Source organism: Pongo abelii, chromosome 3 (assembly GCF_028885655.2).
Source record: "Pongo abelii isolate AG06213 chromosome 3, NHGRI_mPonAbe1-v2.0_pri, whole genome shotgun sequence".
Taxonomy (NCBI): domain Eukaryota; kingdom Metazoa; phylum Chordata; class Mammalia; order Primates; family Hominidae; genus Pongo; species Pongo abelii.
The window spans coordinates 90,540,191-90,555,332 of NC_071988.2; the positions used below are offsets into that span (position 1 = coordinate 90,540,191).

At 33.5% G+C, this 15,142-nt stretch overlaps 1 pseudogene; it reads left to right on the forward strand.

The window, feature by feature from the left end:
* Positions 1-3,410: 3,410 nt before the first annotated feature.
* Positions 3,411-14,878, forward strand: LOC103890433 (UDP-glucuronosyltransferase 2A3-like; annotated as a pseudogene).
* The last annotated feature ends 264 nt before the right edge of the window (positions 14,879-15,142 follow it).

Sequence of the window (15,142 nt, forward strand, 5' to 3'; positions counted from 1 at the left end):
AATCAGTTTTATCTAAAAAAAGAAAAAATCCTATATATTAGCTCTAATCTCCCCATCGAATTTCTGCATCCACACTGCACTGGGCAACCAGTAATCTAATTTCTGCCTCTACAAATACACCTATTCAGGATCTTTTTAAAAGTAAATGGAACTATATAATATGTGGTCTTTTGTGGCTGGCTTCTTTTATTTAGTTTAATGTTTTTAAAGGACCATCCATAGAATAGTGTAAATAAGAACTTCATTTTTATTGCCAAATAGTATCGGATGCTATTTATAAACACAATTTATTTATTCATTTATCAGTTGATGGATATTGATTTTCTTCCACTTTTGGCCATTATGAATAGCATTGATTAACATTGATGTACATGATTTCTGTGGACGTGTTTTTATTTTTCTTGGGTACATGCCTAGAAAGGCAATTACTGAATTATGTGGTAAATGTAAGTGTAACCATTTGATGAATTGCTAGACTTTTTCAGAGTGGGTGAATAATTTTCTATTCTCACCAACAATGTATGAGGGTTTCAATGTCTCCACAACCTTGCCAACCCTTGTCTTTCACATAACCAAAAAGGTTATTTTTTATTTTAATTTATAAACACACTCTAACAGACACAAAAAAGGAAGGTTTCCTTCCACATATTGGAGGGAAAAGTTAATAAATTAAATACTAACTTACCTAATACTTCACTGTAAAACTGATCCCACTTCTTTTTGTTAAAAATCTCAAATGCAAAGTCAAAATGAAGACAATGCAACAGATTTTTCACCTTTCTGCAAACGTATTTTGGTACTAAGTTCTGATATGACAACAGTTACATCAGAAGGAGGTAATGTAATTCCTCCACAGAGTTCTTGGTACATACTGCCAGTTGTAAATGGATGATAGTAGACCAAATATATAACAAATGTTTAACAGATTAAGCTGTTCAGATAGCAGCTCATTACTGAGAACTGACATCTGCAAGAATGCCATAAATTCTGGAATCTTGTTGTTCCTCATAATTTTCTTATTCAAAACAGCATACTCAAAGAGCTTTTGAACAGTATCAGAACATTCATGACATGTAGTTTTTGCATCTTTGAATCATATGCCAACAATGTACTCTTTGGAAATTTATATGTCCACATCTTGATCAATTTCATAAAAATGAAATCAAGTTCATTCTCAGTAAAAGATGTGGGATAAACCTCAAATTTAACAGCAGATTGTTGGAATCAATGAGGATGGAAGCTGAAGGTGACAAGCACAGTTACCTCTTGGTGTTCTGAGCAAGTTCATCAAGTATCAACATTAAATTGATACAAAGACTGTATTTCATTGGCCACACCACCCCCTTCTCACAGGACTCAGAGCTAGAATACAACTGTCAGCATAAGAAACAAAAAAGCCCGTTTCTTAGACAACTTGTTAAAATGCTATCTTTCTTTATACTTTCTCTAACTTGGTACATATCAATACCAATCAATGTCACAATGATTTAAGTATAGACAATAGAGGTTTTGGAAAGCAAGTGAATAAAGAAAAGGATGAACGATTTTGTGTTTGTATGTGTGAATAATAAATTTCATTCTTATTGTAAATGTGGCTGTCTCCAGAACAAGAGATAATTTAATTGTATATGAAGAGTTTCTAGTATAAGAAAGCAGCATTGTGTCAACAATGAGGCAGGGGTGTGATCTATTCTTATTTATCTAAACATTCTCAAATAGACCGTCTTCATTTTCTCTATGTATTCTCACAATTATGATATTAGCATCATTTTGTGTTTCTTGACATTGTTTTTCTGACTGTAGAATTTCACTTTCTTTTTATCCAAACAGATATGTTTTAAGTACAATTACAGTTACTTCGCTTCATTTGAAAATATTTTGTCTAAATCACAATATTTTCTTTTTCTGAATATTTGCAGCATTCCTTATATTTCTCACTCTTAGAAAGTATTTATCTTCTAAATGCCCACTCCTGAACTTGTTTCATAGACTGTCTTGTAATTCAGTTAATTTGTACTTTTAAAAAGTCTCACCACAAATTTCCATCAAAGTAGAATTAGGAAGGAAAAGATGAATGTCACAAAATAAACAACTTTGTTTTTATTCTATTAATAATCTGTTAACCTGAAATGAGGTAAATCTTTCTTAAAAGGATGTTTGAACACAGTTTCTGAGCAAATATTGCCGCAGAGTGGCAATATTGTTCAATATTTTTAATGTCCTTGAGTGCATGCATTATGTGTCACCCAGATTTTCCTTTTGGGAATATACAAATTACTTTCCAGCTGATGAAGTGATTAACAACTGACATACCTCACCTAGAAGCTCTCTCTCAGCACAGCGCTGCTGAAAGCTATCTAGTATAAAGTGACTTTTCCAAGACAGCCCATATCCAATGCCTGGTCATATGTAAGACTTTAAAGGCCCATTCTCCTCATTTCAATTTGGACCAACTCTGAAGGGCTAACTTGGCTTCAGAACTCCCAGTAGGTGAGATGAAACCTATGCTGAGACTGCATGTCTTAGCATGCTCAGGGTGCTATATAGAAAAATACCATACATTGCCTAGCATATAGACAAAAAGCATTTATTTGCCACAGTTCTTGAGGCTGAAAGTTTCACAATCAAGATGCTGGTAATGGGCATTCCTCCAAGATGGCAGCCCGTCACCATGTCTTAATGGGGAAAAGAGATGAATGAGTTCTTGTGAGCAAATTTTGGAATGGAATTAATTCCACTCATGAGGACTCTGCCTTCATGACCTAAACACCTCCTAAAATGTTCTGTCTGCTAATACAGTCATTTCGGTTATAAGAATTTTAACATATTAATCTTTGGAGCACTCAAGCATTCAAACCATTGCACTGAATTATATCTTAATTTGTTCCACTGTCCAATCTTGCTTCCTACTTTTTCACAGATGTTATTTTCAATAAAACTCCCAAATTATCTCCCTCAAAAACATATTCAGCTTAGAGTCTACTTCTTGGAGGCACCCAGCATTTGATAATATGTACCAAGAGAGGTCAGAAAAAAAGAACAGACAACAAAATGAGATTTTAGAGTTGGATCATTCACTACCAGTTGTAATGACAATCCTATCACTGTTGGTAGGGAGAAAACAAATAGACCCTGGAATGTGATAATTTAAATTTTTCTTACTTTCAGTAATGGCAAATTATGATGTTAATCTTTTGAAAGGGAAAGTGCTACTTATTAGGATATATCACAAATGTATCAATATGGGAAAAGTAGAAATTATGACCACAATAGAGGCAAATATTTTTTCCAATGAACTTTATTTACTCTTATAATATTAATTTTTAACTTCTGTGCTTATATTGTCATTTCAATTTCATGCTTAGTAACTACAAAACTATTGCAGATCAGTGTGTGAGGGAAATGTCATCATGAGGTCCGAGAAGTCAGCTTTGGTATTTCTGCTCCTGCAACTCTTCTGTTCTGGCTGTGGATTCTGAGAGATGGTCCTGGTGTGACCCTGTGACATGAGCCATTGGCTTAATGTCAAGGTCATTCTAGAGGAGCTCATAGTGAGGGGCCATGAGATAATAGTATTGACTCACTCAATGTCTTTGTTAATTGACTACAGGAAGCCTTCTGCACTGAAATTTGAGGTGGTCCATATGCCACTGGACAAAACAGAAGAAAATGAAATATTTGTTGACCTAGCTCTGAATGTCTTGCCAGGCTTACTAACCTGGCAATCAGTTATAAAATTACATGTTTTTTTTTGTTGAAATTAGAGGAACTTTAAAAATGATGTGTGAGAACGTTATCTACAATGAGACACTTATGAAGAAGCTACAGGAAACCAACGACGATGTAATGCTTATATACCCTGTTATTCCCCGTGGAGACCTGATGGCTGAGTTGCTTGCAGTCCCTTTTGTGCTCACACTTAGAACTTCTCTAAGAGGCAATATGGAGCAAAGCTGTGGGAAACTTCCAGCTCCACTTTCCTATGTACCTGTGCCTATGACAGGACTAACAGACAGAATGACCTTTCAGGAAAGATTACAAAATCCAATGCTTTCAGTTTTCTTCCACTTCTGGATTCAGGATTATGACCATCATTTTTGGGAAGAGTTTTAGAGTAAGGCATTAGGTAAGAGATTCTTGTTTTATTTTTAATTTAATTATCAAAAGAAATATTTTTAAAAATTCCCATACATTGTCTATGACACATATATGCAGGTTAATGAGCTTTTATTATAGAAAATGTTGTAGCTGTTCTTCATAAAGAAAGTAAATTTGTTCTAAGTGTAAAATAACCTACTTCCTTAATACCAGTAATAAACTTATAAATGGTCATAATTAACAGGAAGATTATATTTTGTATTTCCTCCAAATAGCCCAAATCTACATCGCATATTTTTGAGAATCATTGATTGTTACTTTGACAGTTATACCATTTCTATTGAAACAAGATGCTAATCATTCCTTTCTCTCTCAACAAAAATTTCAAAAAAAAATCTTCAGAAAGTCCTCTTTGAATTTTTTTTCAAGAGTGGTTAAATTGAAACATTTTCTAGAATTCTCTGATTTCTTAGTTGATTACGTCACAAAAACTTGAAAAAATATTATAAAAAGTTAAATGACTTTTGGTCTTGTGGGGCATGAGATACAATTTTTACTTTACTGATATATATCCTTCTGACTTATTTTTATTTCTTTGCTTTACTGATAAAAAGTTGTTTTGCTTTGCAGTTTTCATTCACAGTTGTGATCGGCGCTGGTCAATGCAAGACATGTTTTTGATTCAAATGTGTTTGAGAAATATGTAGAAACATGAACAAAGGAACAATCAATAGACACTAAAATATTGTTTAATGTATTCCACTGAATTCCAATACAGAGACTGTTTCACAGAACTAATATTCAGAGGATCCCACTTCAAATATCCTTAGCCTTAGACATGAGTTGAATGTACATGTATTGATTGGCTCTAACTAATTTTGTTTTCAGTAAGCTGTGCCGAGCTTACCATTTTATTTCCATAAGTTCTTATGCATAGGCATATTTCATTTTATTATACTTTGCTTTATTGTGCTTCACAGAAATTGCAATTTACAAATTAAAGTTTTTGAAAACCCTGAATGAAGCAAATCAATTTGGCATAATATTTCCAACAGCAAGTGTGTACTTTTTGACTCTGTATCACATATTGGTATTTATCGTGCTTTTTCAAATTTTTCATTATTATATCTGTTATGGTGATCTGAGATCAGTGATCTTTGATGGTTACATGTTTACTAGCTTTGGGGCACCTTGATCTCTTCCCGTATAAGACAGCAAACTTAATTATAAATGTTGTGTGTGTACTAAATGCACTCACCTTTATGAGGTTTCTGTCAGCCCCTACTGGGAGGTATCTTCCAGTTAGGTTACACGGCGGTCAGGGACTCACTTGAAGAGCAGTCTGTCCATTCTCAGAGTTCAAACCCTCTGTGGGGAGAACCACTGCTCTCTCCAGAGCTGTCAGACAGGGATATTTAAGTCTCAGAAGTTTCTGCTGCCTTTTGTTCAGCTATGCCCTGCCCACAGAGGTGCAGTCTATAGAGGCGGTAGGCCTTGCTGAGCTGCGGTGGGCTCGACCCAGTTCGAGCTTCCTGGCCACTTTGTTTACCTACTCAAGCCTCAGCAATGGTGAACGCCCGTCCCCTCGCCAGGCTGCTGCCTCGCAGGTCAATCTCAGACTGCTGCATTAGCAGTGAGTAAGGCTCCGTGGGCATGGGACGCCTGAGCCAGGCTCCAGAGATAATTTCCTGGTCTGCTGGTTGCTAAGACCATGGGAGAAGCCCAGTAGTTGGACGAGAGTGTCCCATTTTTCCAGGTACAGTTTGTCACGGGCTTTCAGCTAGGAAAGGAAAATCTCCCCACCCCTTGCACTTCCCAGCTGAGGTGACGCCCCACCATGCTTCGGCTGGCCTTCCTTGGGCTGCTGCACCCACTGTCCAAGTGAGATGAACCACGTACCTCGGTTGGAAATGCAGAAATCACCCATCTTCTGTGTCAATCATGGTGAAAGCTGCAGACCGGAGCTGGTCGTATCCAGCCATCTTGGAACCGGAGCCCTCTAGGTGATATATTTTGAAGTCAGGTAGTGTGATGCCTCCAGTTTTGTTCTTTTTGGTCAAGGTTGCTTTGGCCTTGGTCTTTTGCAGTTCTGTACAAATTTTAAAAAAAGCTTTTCCCCATTTCTGTTTAGTATGTCATGGTATTCTGATAGAGATTGTTTAGAATCTGCAGTTTCCTTTGGATACTATGTACATTTTAATAATACAAATTCTTCCAATTCATGAACATGGTGTATCTAATTATTTGTGTCTTTTTAAATTTCTTTCATCCTTGTTTTATAATATTCATTGTAGATATTTTATACCTCCTTGGTTAAACATATTCTTAGGGGTTTTATTCTGTAGCTATATTAAATGAAATTGTTTTTCTAATTTTTTGCAGATAGCTATTTGCATATAGAATAATACCAATTTTTGTATGATAATTTTTTTCAAAAAGTTTTCTGAATTTTTTTATCAATCATTAAGTGTTGTTTTCATGGAGTCTTTAGTTTTCTCTCTTTATAAGGTCATGTCATCTGCAAAGAGGAACTATTTGATTTCTTCCTTTCCAATTTGTATGCCCTTCATTTCTTTCTCTTCGTTAATTACTCTGGCTAGACGTTCCAGTATTAGGTTGGATAAGAGTGGAGAAAGTGTGCATCTTTGTCTTTTTCCATATCTTAGGAAAAAAAAGAAACCTTTCTACTTTTCCCCGCTCAGTATGATGGTAGCTGTGTGTTTATCATGTATGGGCTTCATTGTTCTAAGTATGTTTTTGTTATATACTTAATACGTTGAGAATTTTTATCCTAAAGAAATACTGAATTTTATTAAATGCCTTTTTGCTATTATCCATCTATGTATCTATCACCTTTCTATCTACCTATAAATTTATTTGTCCTTCATTCTGTTGATGTGGTGCATTACATGTATTGACTTGCATATGTTGAACCATCCTGGCATCTCTGGGATAAATTCCAGTTGATCATATTGTATAATCTTTTTAATATGCTGTTGGATTTGGTTGGCTAGTAGTTAGTCGATGACGTTTGCATCTTTATTCACCAGGTATATTGGCCTATATATATATATCTCTATAGACATATATAGATAGATATAGATATATATATATATAGCTAGATAGAGATCTATATATATATATATATAGGCCAATATAGGCCTATATATATATATATATGTATATATATATATATAAATGAATAAATAAAAACATGGTGGGAGAAATAATGAGGAAGCTTAAAGCAGTAATAAACTGCTATATATATTATATATAATATAAAATAAATTGCTATATATTTTTTATATATATATATATAGTCTCCTTGTCTGGTGTGGGATTACAGTAATGCTAGCCTCACAAGATGATACTGAAGTGTTTTTGCCTTTTTGATGGTTTGGAAGAGTGAGAAAAATTAATATTAATTATTCTTTAAATTTGACTGAATTTCATAGTGAAGACATTAGCTCACTGCCTTTTTTAGTGAGACTTTATTACTGCTCTAAGCTTCTTCCTCATTTTTTATCTCTCCATGTTTTTATTTATTCATAATCCAGTCCTGTTTTACTGAATGTGTCCAATAATTTGTTTATTTTCCTAGATTTTTCCATTTGTTGGCATATACTTGTCCATAGTAGCCTCTTATATTTCTTTTTATTTCTAGCGTCAATTGTTTTCTCTTCCTTTTTTTTTTAGAACTTTTAAAGTTTTATAGATGAAGTCTCACTTTGTCACCCATGCTTGAGTGCAGTGACCCTACTATAGCTCACTGAAGCCCAAACTCCTGGGTTTAAGCAATCTTTCTACCTCAACTTCCTGAGTAGCTGAGACAGGCCAAGCTTGGCTAATTTATTTCAAATTTTGTAGAGATGAGTTCTTACTATGCTCGTCTCAAACTTTGGGCCTCAAGTGATTCTTCAGCCTCTGTCTCCAAAAATGCTGGGATTATAGGTATGAGCCTCTGTGCCTGATTTGCTTTATCTCTGAGATTATAGGTATGAGCCTCTGTGCCTGATTTGCTTTATCTCTGAGATTATAGGTATGAGCCTCTGTGCCTGATTTGCTTTATCTCTTTGTAAGCTCCCATTTTATTTGAATCTTTTCTGTTTTGTTTTGTTTTGTTTTCAGTTAGTCTAGCTAAACCTTTGTCAATTTTATCTCTTCAAACAACTAACTCAATATTTTGCTGATTTTCTATATTGTATTTTATTTCTATTTCATTTATTTCTGCTCTAATCGTTAAATATCTTTTTTCTTAATAATTTTGAGTTTTCTTGTTCTTGTTTTTCTAATTCATTGAGATGTTATCATAAATTGTTTATTTGAAATATTCCTACTTTTTTGATGTTTGTGTTCATTGTTGTAGACTTTCCTCTTAGAACTAATTTTGCTGTATCTCATTGGTTTTGCTACATTATGCTGCCAGTTTTGTCTCAAGAAAATGTTTCAATTTACTTTTAAATTTCTTTGATCATTCATGAACACGTTGTTTAATTTCCACATAGTTGTACAGTTTATAGTGTTCCTTCTGTTATTGATTGTGTCTTTTTTCACTGTGGTTACAAAAGACATATGAGATGATTTGAATTTTTTAAATGTGGTAAGTTTTTTTTTTGTAATCTGACAGAAAAGGTTCTGTGTGCTGTTGAAAAGAATGTGTATTCTGCAGTTGTTGAATGGCATTTTCTGTAAATATATGTTAGATTTATTTTATCTAGAGGGCAGTTTAACTCCTATATTTCTTTGTTGATTTTCTATCTGAATTATCTGGTTATTGAGGTAATTAGGGTTTTAGGTAGTCTACTATTTTTGTATTACAGCTGATCTTTTCCTTCAGGTCTGTTAATATTTGCTGTATATTTGCTCTGGCATGAAAGACACACATATTTACAATTGTTATATTCTGCTGCAGTATTAAGTCTTTTTTCATTATATAATGGCTTTGTCTTTTTAAAATCATTCTTAAAGTCTATTCAATCTGATATAATAATAGCAACTCCTACTTTTTTTAATTTTTATTTTTGTTTTCCACTGGAATGGAATACCTTTTTCTACTTCTTTACTTTTAGTTTATGCATATTTTTATAGGTATAATAATTTATTATAGGAAGAATATAGTTAGCTATTTTTATTTTATCCATTTAGCCATTTCTATGTATGTTAATTGAAGAATTTAATCCGTTTACATTTAAGAATATTATTAACAAATAAAGATTTAATGCTGCCTTTTAAAAATTTTTTCTGTGGTTGTATTTAGATCCTTTTGTCCTTTTCTCCCTTCTCTTACCATGCTCCTTTGAGATCAAGTAACTTTCTCTAGTAGTATGTTTTAATTCCATTTAGGTATTTTTAGTGTATCTATTATAGGTTTTTGCTTTGTGGTTACCAAGAGGCTATGGAAACACCTTATAGTTATAAGAGGTTATTTTACATAAATGACAACTTTAATTCCAAAGGAAAAAAATTTAAACTGTGTATTTTCACACTATTTCCCCAACATTTGGACTTTTTCATGTCTCAATTTACATCTTTCTATGTTGTCTATCCCTTAATCATTGTTGTAGTTGTTACCTTTATTAGTTTTCCTTTATAGTCTTTATACTAAATATCAATTACAGCATTAGAGTATTCTGAATTTGTGTATATATTTACATTTACCAGTGACTTTTTACATTTTTATTTGTTACATGGTAGTGTCCTTTTCCTTTAGAGTGAAAAATACCCTTTGCTTTTCTAAGACAGGTTTGGTGTTGGTGAATTATCTTAGTTTTTATTTGTCTTGAAAAGTCTTTATCTCTTCCTCATATATGAAGAAGTGCTTTGATGAGTACAGTATTCTTGGATTAAAAGTTTTACACATTTTTGTTTACTTCAGCATTTTGACTATATTATCCCACTCTCTTCTGTCCTAAAAGATTTTGTTTGTTTGTTTGTTTGTTTTTTTCTGGGAAATTCACTGAAAACAGTTTGGGATCACTATTGAATGTGTTATGTTTTGTTGTCATTGTTTTGTTTTGTTTTTATCTCTCTCCTACTGCTTTCAGTATTTTTTTTGTTCTTTGATTTTTGGTAATTTGATTATAATGTACCTTTGGGAATCACTTTTTGGGTTGAATTTATTGGGTGATGTCTAAGCTAACTGTTCCCAGATATTATTGTCTTTCTCCAAATTTGGAAAATGTTAAGTCTTTATTATCTTGAGTATGTTTTCTAGGCCTTTCTTTTCTATCTCATATCCTTTAGAAATTTATATTATATGGTAGTATTTCCCTTCATAGTGTCATATAATTTCTGTGGCCGCCACTATTTCTTTTTTCTTTCTATTCCTCTGATTGGGTAATTGCATGTTTTTTTTTGAGCTTACTGATTCTTTCCTGTTTGATCAAGTCTGCTGTTAAATATTTCTGGTGAGTATTTAGTTTAACAATTTTTATCCTGCATTTCAAGGATTTCATTTTTTATTATTCTGATTTCATTCTCAAATGTATAATATTGTGTCTGCATTATTTTCCAAGTTTCTTTTAGTTTTTTGTTTATAGATTTATTGTGAATTTGTTTTCGAATATTTAAGAATTTTCAATTCTGGTGCATTATTGAACACTGATTCGTTTCTTTTGGAGATGTCATATTTCCCTTTTTTTTTTTAACAATACTTGCTGTTTACATTGATGCTTGAATATTCAAGAAGATAGACACTTGATTCAGCTTTCTAAGGTGTTATTCAGTGGTATTAAAACTTTACTGCTTAATACCAGAGCTGAATCGCTGCCCTGAGGATTCTTTCTGTTTTGAGGAGAGCTTATAGTTGATAACAAAACCTAAATAGTGCAGTAGAGCTAAATCTCTTCCATGCTATTGTTTTCCTGTCTGGGGAAGACTTATCATGACCATAAAAAATAATGTTGTGCCAGAACTTAAACCCAAACCTGTAGTAATTTCTGGGTTCGGGAAGGCTTAAGAAATAACTGGAACTTAGTTACTGACCTGATAGTTGTTTCTGGGTCAGAGAAAGACTCTGTATAATCACCTGGGATATTTGTAAAATCTGACCAAAGATTCTAGCTTTTCCTTGGATTGTGCCTTCTGTACTACTGTAGTGCTGGCTAGCTCCCCTCAGTGTGAGTTCCCTGCTGATAGGACCGCAAAGCATCTGCCAAGATCTGTTTGCCATTTGCCATGATTAGTGCTTCTGCTCTTTGCTTCCAATTCAACCCAGGTGGTTCAGCCCTTCTGACACTCCTAATACCTCCTGTGGGATGGAACAAAGACGGCTTCTCACAGTGATTCACACACTCATATGGAGATTGAATGTCCACCTGCAATTATTTTCTTCCACCTGTGTAATTGCAGGTACAGGGAAGTTTTCTGTGAGTGGTGCTATTTTGGTTTGGAGAATGGGGTGACGCAGCAAAAATGACCTTTCTTCTTTCTGGTCATGGATTTTTTAATTTCCATGAACCCATAAGATTTTTCACTTTTCTCCTGAGCTCTGGTGCATTCAGAGTGGTACTTTTATATTTGAATAGTTGCTAGTTGTACTTTTAAGAGGGATTGATGCTGGACGTCTTCTGTTCCACCATCTTGCTGATGTCACTCCTCAAATAATATTTATATATGTTAGTAAATTATTTTGTTTTTAGGATTCTGTGTCTACATGACACAGACATGAAAAGTACTCTTGTCATTGAAACTTTTCATATACTGTTTGATTGTGTGCCTTTTCTAGTGATGAATGATTGTGTATTTAAGCCATATGTTTTATATATAGACTTTCTTATAAAGAGACTAGATGGTTCTGTGTGTCAGAACATAAGAATAGAATACAACTACACAGTAATAATTTCTCAACTCTTCATTTTAGAAGTGTAAGTAACCTTTACTTTAATCTTTGTTATATTACCCCTGTGTAATGCAGAGAAATTTTTATCTTCCAGAAATGGAAAATTTTGTCCAGAGTTCAGGGGAAGATGATATTGGGTTGTTTTCTCTGGGGTCACTGTTTCAAAACGTTACAGAAGAAAAGGCTAATATTATTGCTTCAGCCCTTGCCCAGATCCCACAGAAGGTCAGTAAAACCTCCATTCCTGATAAGCAGCTGTTCACATAATGAGAAAGTATGGCTTTTGCCCTACTCAGTCTTGCTGTTACTGGAAACAACCCTCTTGATTGTCGTTCATTTATAATAAAATAGAAATAAAAAATTAAGCCCCTACATCATATTTTAGAATTTGAAATCTAAAGGCATGTGCCAACTATTCCAAAAAAAGTTCTGACATGTATTATTTCCAAGGGCCAGAAAAAGGAAAACTGATATAACAAAGAAAAAGAAGAATCAGTCTCAAGAATATCATTCTCATATTTGAGTGCATAAAAACTGTATTCAGGGTACTTTTGCATAGAAATAAAAGCTCGGATTAATGTAGTCTTTCTCGATAATTAGAGCTTTCTTCAAGAGTTAAATGTCAATTACAATTATAGTAACTTAATTATTTAAGTTATGTAATTATTTTAACAACTAATTTTAACTTTGTTATTACTGTAATTCTAGAATTTCGCACTTTAGGTAGTGCTATATATAAACTATCCAAAAGACGTTTTATTTCGTATTTAGCTAAAATACATCAAACTCAATAAAGGCAAATATACTAATTAGGAATGTGAAATTTCATAATTTTAATTAAGAAATTATCTGTTAAGTAGTTTGAAACATCTGTGCCATCCTTTCTTTTCAAATGTATGAATTTTTTTATAAGTTCCCACAAATAAAAATTATGGAAAAAAAAGACACAATCCCAAAGAAAATTTATCATTGAACAATGGAACATAAGTGATTCTCTAGCTCATTCTTCTTCAATAAAACAAATAAATATAAGAAGACAGAGGCCAGGAAGGAAATAGAGAAGAAAAGATAACTGATTATCCAAAACGCACACAAAATTGAAAGCAAATTTTATCTGTGGGGAACTGTAAATTTGATGGTAGAACTAGAATAGTTCCATGATTTAAAATGACACAGAGCTCATGTACTTATAAAATATTTTATTCTTATAAGAAAATTGAGTAGCCAGTGATGAATTACTTTTTAATTATTCACTGATATTCTCATACTCAGATATTTTTAATTGATATTAAAATAATAATAGTATACTTAATAGTCAACTGGTACACATTATTTGAAAAGACCTTTGTAAAATGTCCTACTGTATCTTTGAGTGTTTACACAGTACCTCTACATACCCCTGTCTGAACCAACACCTGAAGTACAATGAGTTTATAATTTATAACTATATCTACATCCTTAGAATGCTAATATCCTGTGGTTCAATCTGTGAAATACATGTGTTTCTTCCGTAGGTGTTATAGAGATACAATGGAAAAAAACCATCCACATTAGGAACCAATACTCGGCTGTATGATGGGATACCCCAGAATGATCTTCTTGGTAGGCCTTTGAGAAAGTAAAAATATGAACTAGATGAGGAAAAAATGAATAAATATTAAACAGTGAGCAAATTCAGCAAATATTTAAAATTATAAAACTTTATTTTACTTACACTTTTGAAGCAGATATAATTAAAGGATTGACTAAAATTGTATAGACTCACACTTTCTGTTGTTAAGGTGAGAGTGACAGGATATGCAGAAGGAATTAATGTCTCTTTTTCTTAAGTTAGAAATGATCTTTAGTAGCAAAGCTCCATGTGCTCTCCTTTTAAAGAAAATGCTGTATGCTTCGGGGAGTTATCTCATAATTCCCATCTTTAGTCCTGAAATTATTTTAAAAATTCATGATAAAATATCTCACCATTTCTCATCCAATTTGCATACTAGGTCACCTCAAACCAAAGCTTTTATCACTCATGGAGGAATGAATGGGATCTATGAAGCTATTTACCATGACGTCCCTATGGTGGGAGTTCCCCTATTTGGTGATCAGTTTGATGCCATAGCTCGCATGAAGGCCAAAGGAGCAGCTGTGGAAATAAACTTCAAAACTATGACAAGCAAAGATTTACTCAGGGCTTTGAGAACAGTCATTAACGATTCCTTGTAAGTACTACTGCTTGTAAAGACTGATCTAACATTGATTATATTATACATTATGTTGGAGAATGTTAAATATCATGCTGGTAGACATTTTAAGGGATTTTTCCCTTCAATATTAAGTCATTCATCACCTTGGTATTGGAATAGTTCTGGAAATTATAGTTCATAGAGTGTCGATCTTCATGGAATTATTAAGTTTTAGTTAACAGCTGGCTTACTCAGCTTTTATTCACTTCTTTGCTTTACCCCATTTTGTTAAGAATATACTCTTTTTCAGTCTCCCCACGGTATCTGTTTAATGCTATGCAACCAATAACGTTCATGTCACAACCAGAATCAATCTTTCACTCAACAAGTTTCTGGCTTGCATAACATATACTACAGTTTATCTACCTGTCTTTTATGAAAACAAAATTACAACTTTCTAAGTTCTATGTGTGTTTTTGCCTTCCAGTTATAAAGAGGATGCTATGAGATTATCAAGAATTCACCATGATCAACCTGTAAGGCCCCTGATCCAGCAGACTTCTGGATCGAGTTTGTCATGTGCCACAAAGGAGCCAAGCACCTGTGATCAGCTGTCCACGACCTCACCTGGTTCCAGTACCACTCTATAGATGTGACTGGGTTCCTGCTGGCCTGTGTGGCAACTGCTATATTCTTGGTCACAAGATGTTGTTTATTTTCCTGTCAGAAATTTAATAAAACTAGAAAGATAGAAAAGAGGGAATAGATCTTTCTAAATTTAGGGAAGACCTGATGGGGTAATCCTGTTAATTCCAGACACAAAGAATTTAGTGAAAACATGTTACCTTCCTATTTTCATATTATCTATTCTGATATTTTATCTTAGCTAAGTAGCCTAGAATTCCACGATCATGAACTTGTGAGTATATCTCATTCTTTCATTGTATTTTCCTAGGTATGCTTACAGTCTTCTCTCACTTTGTGACACAAGGACATGAATACATCTAAATTTTCCTATTTCGGATATCAC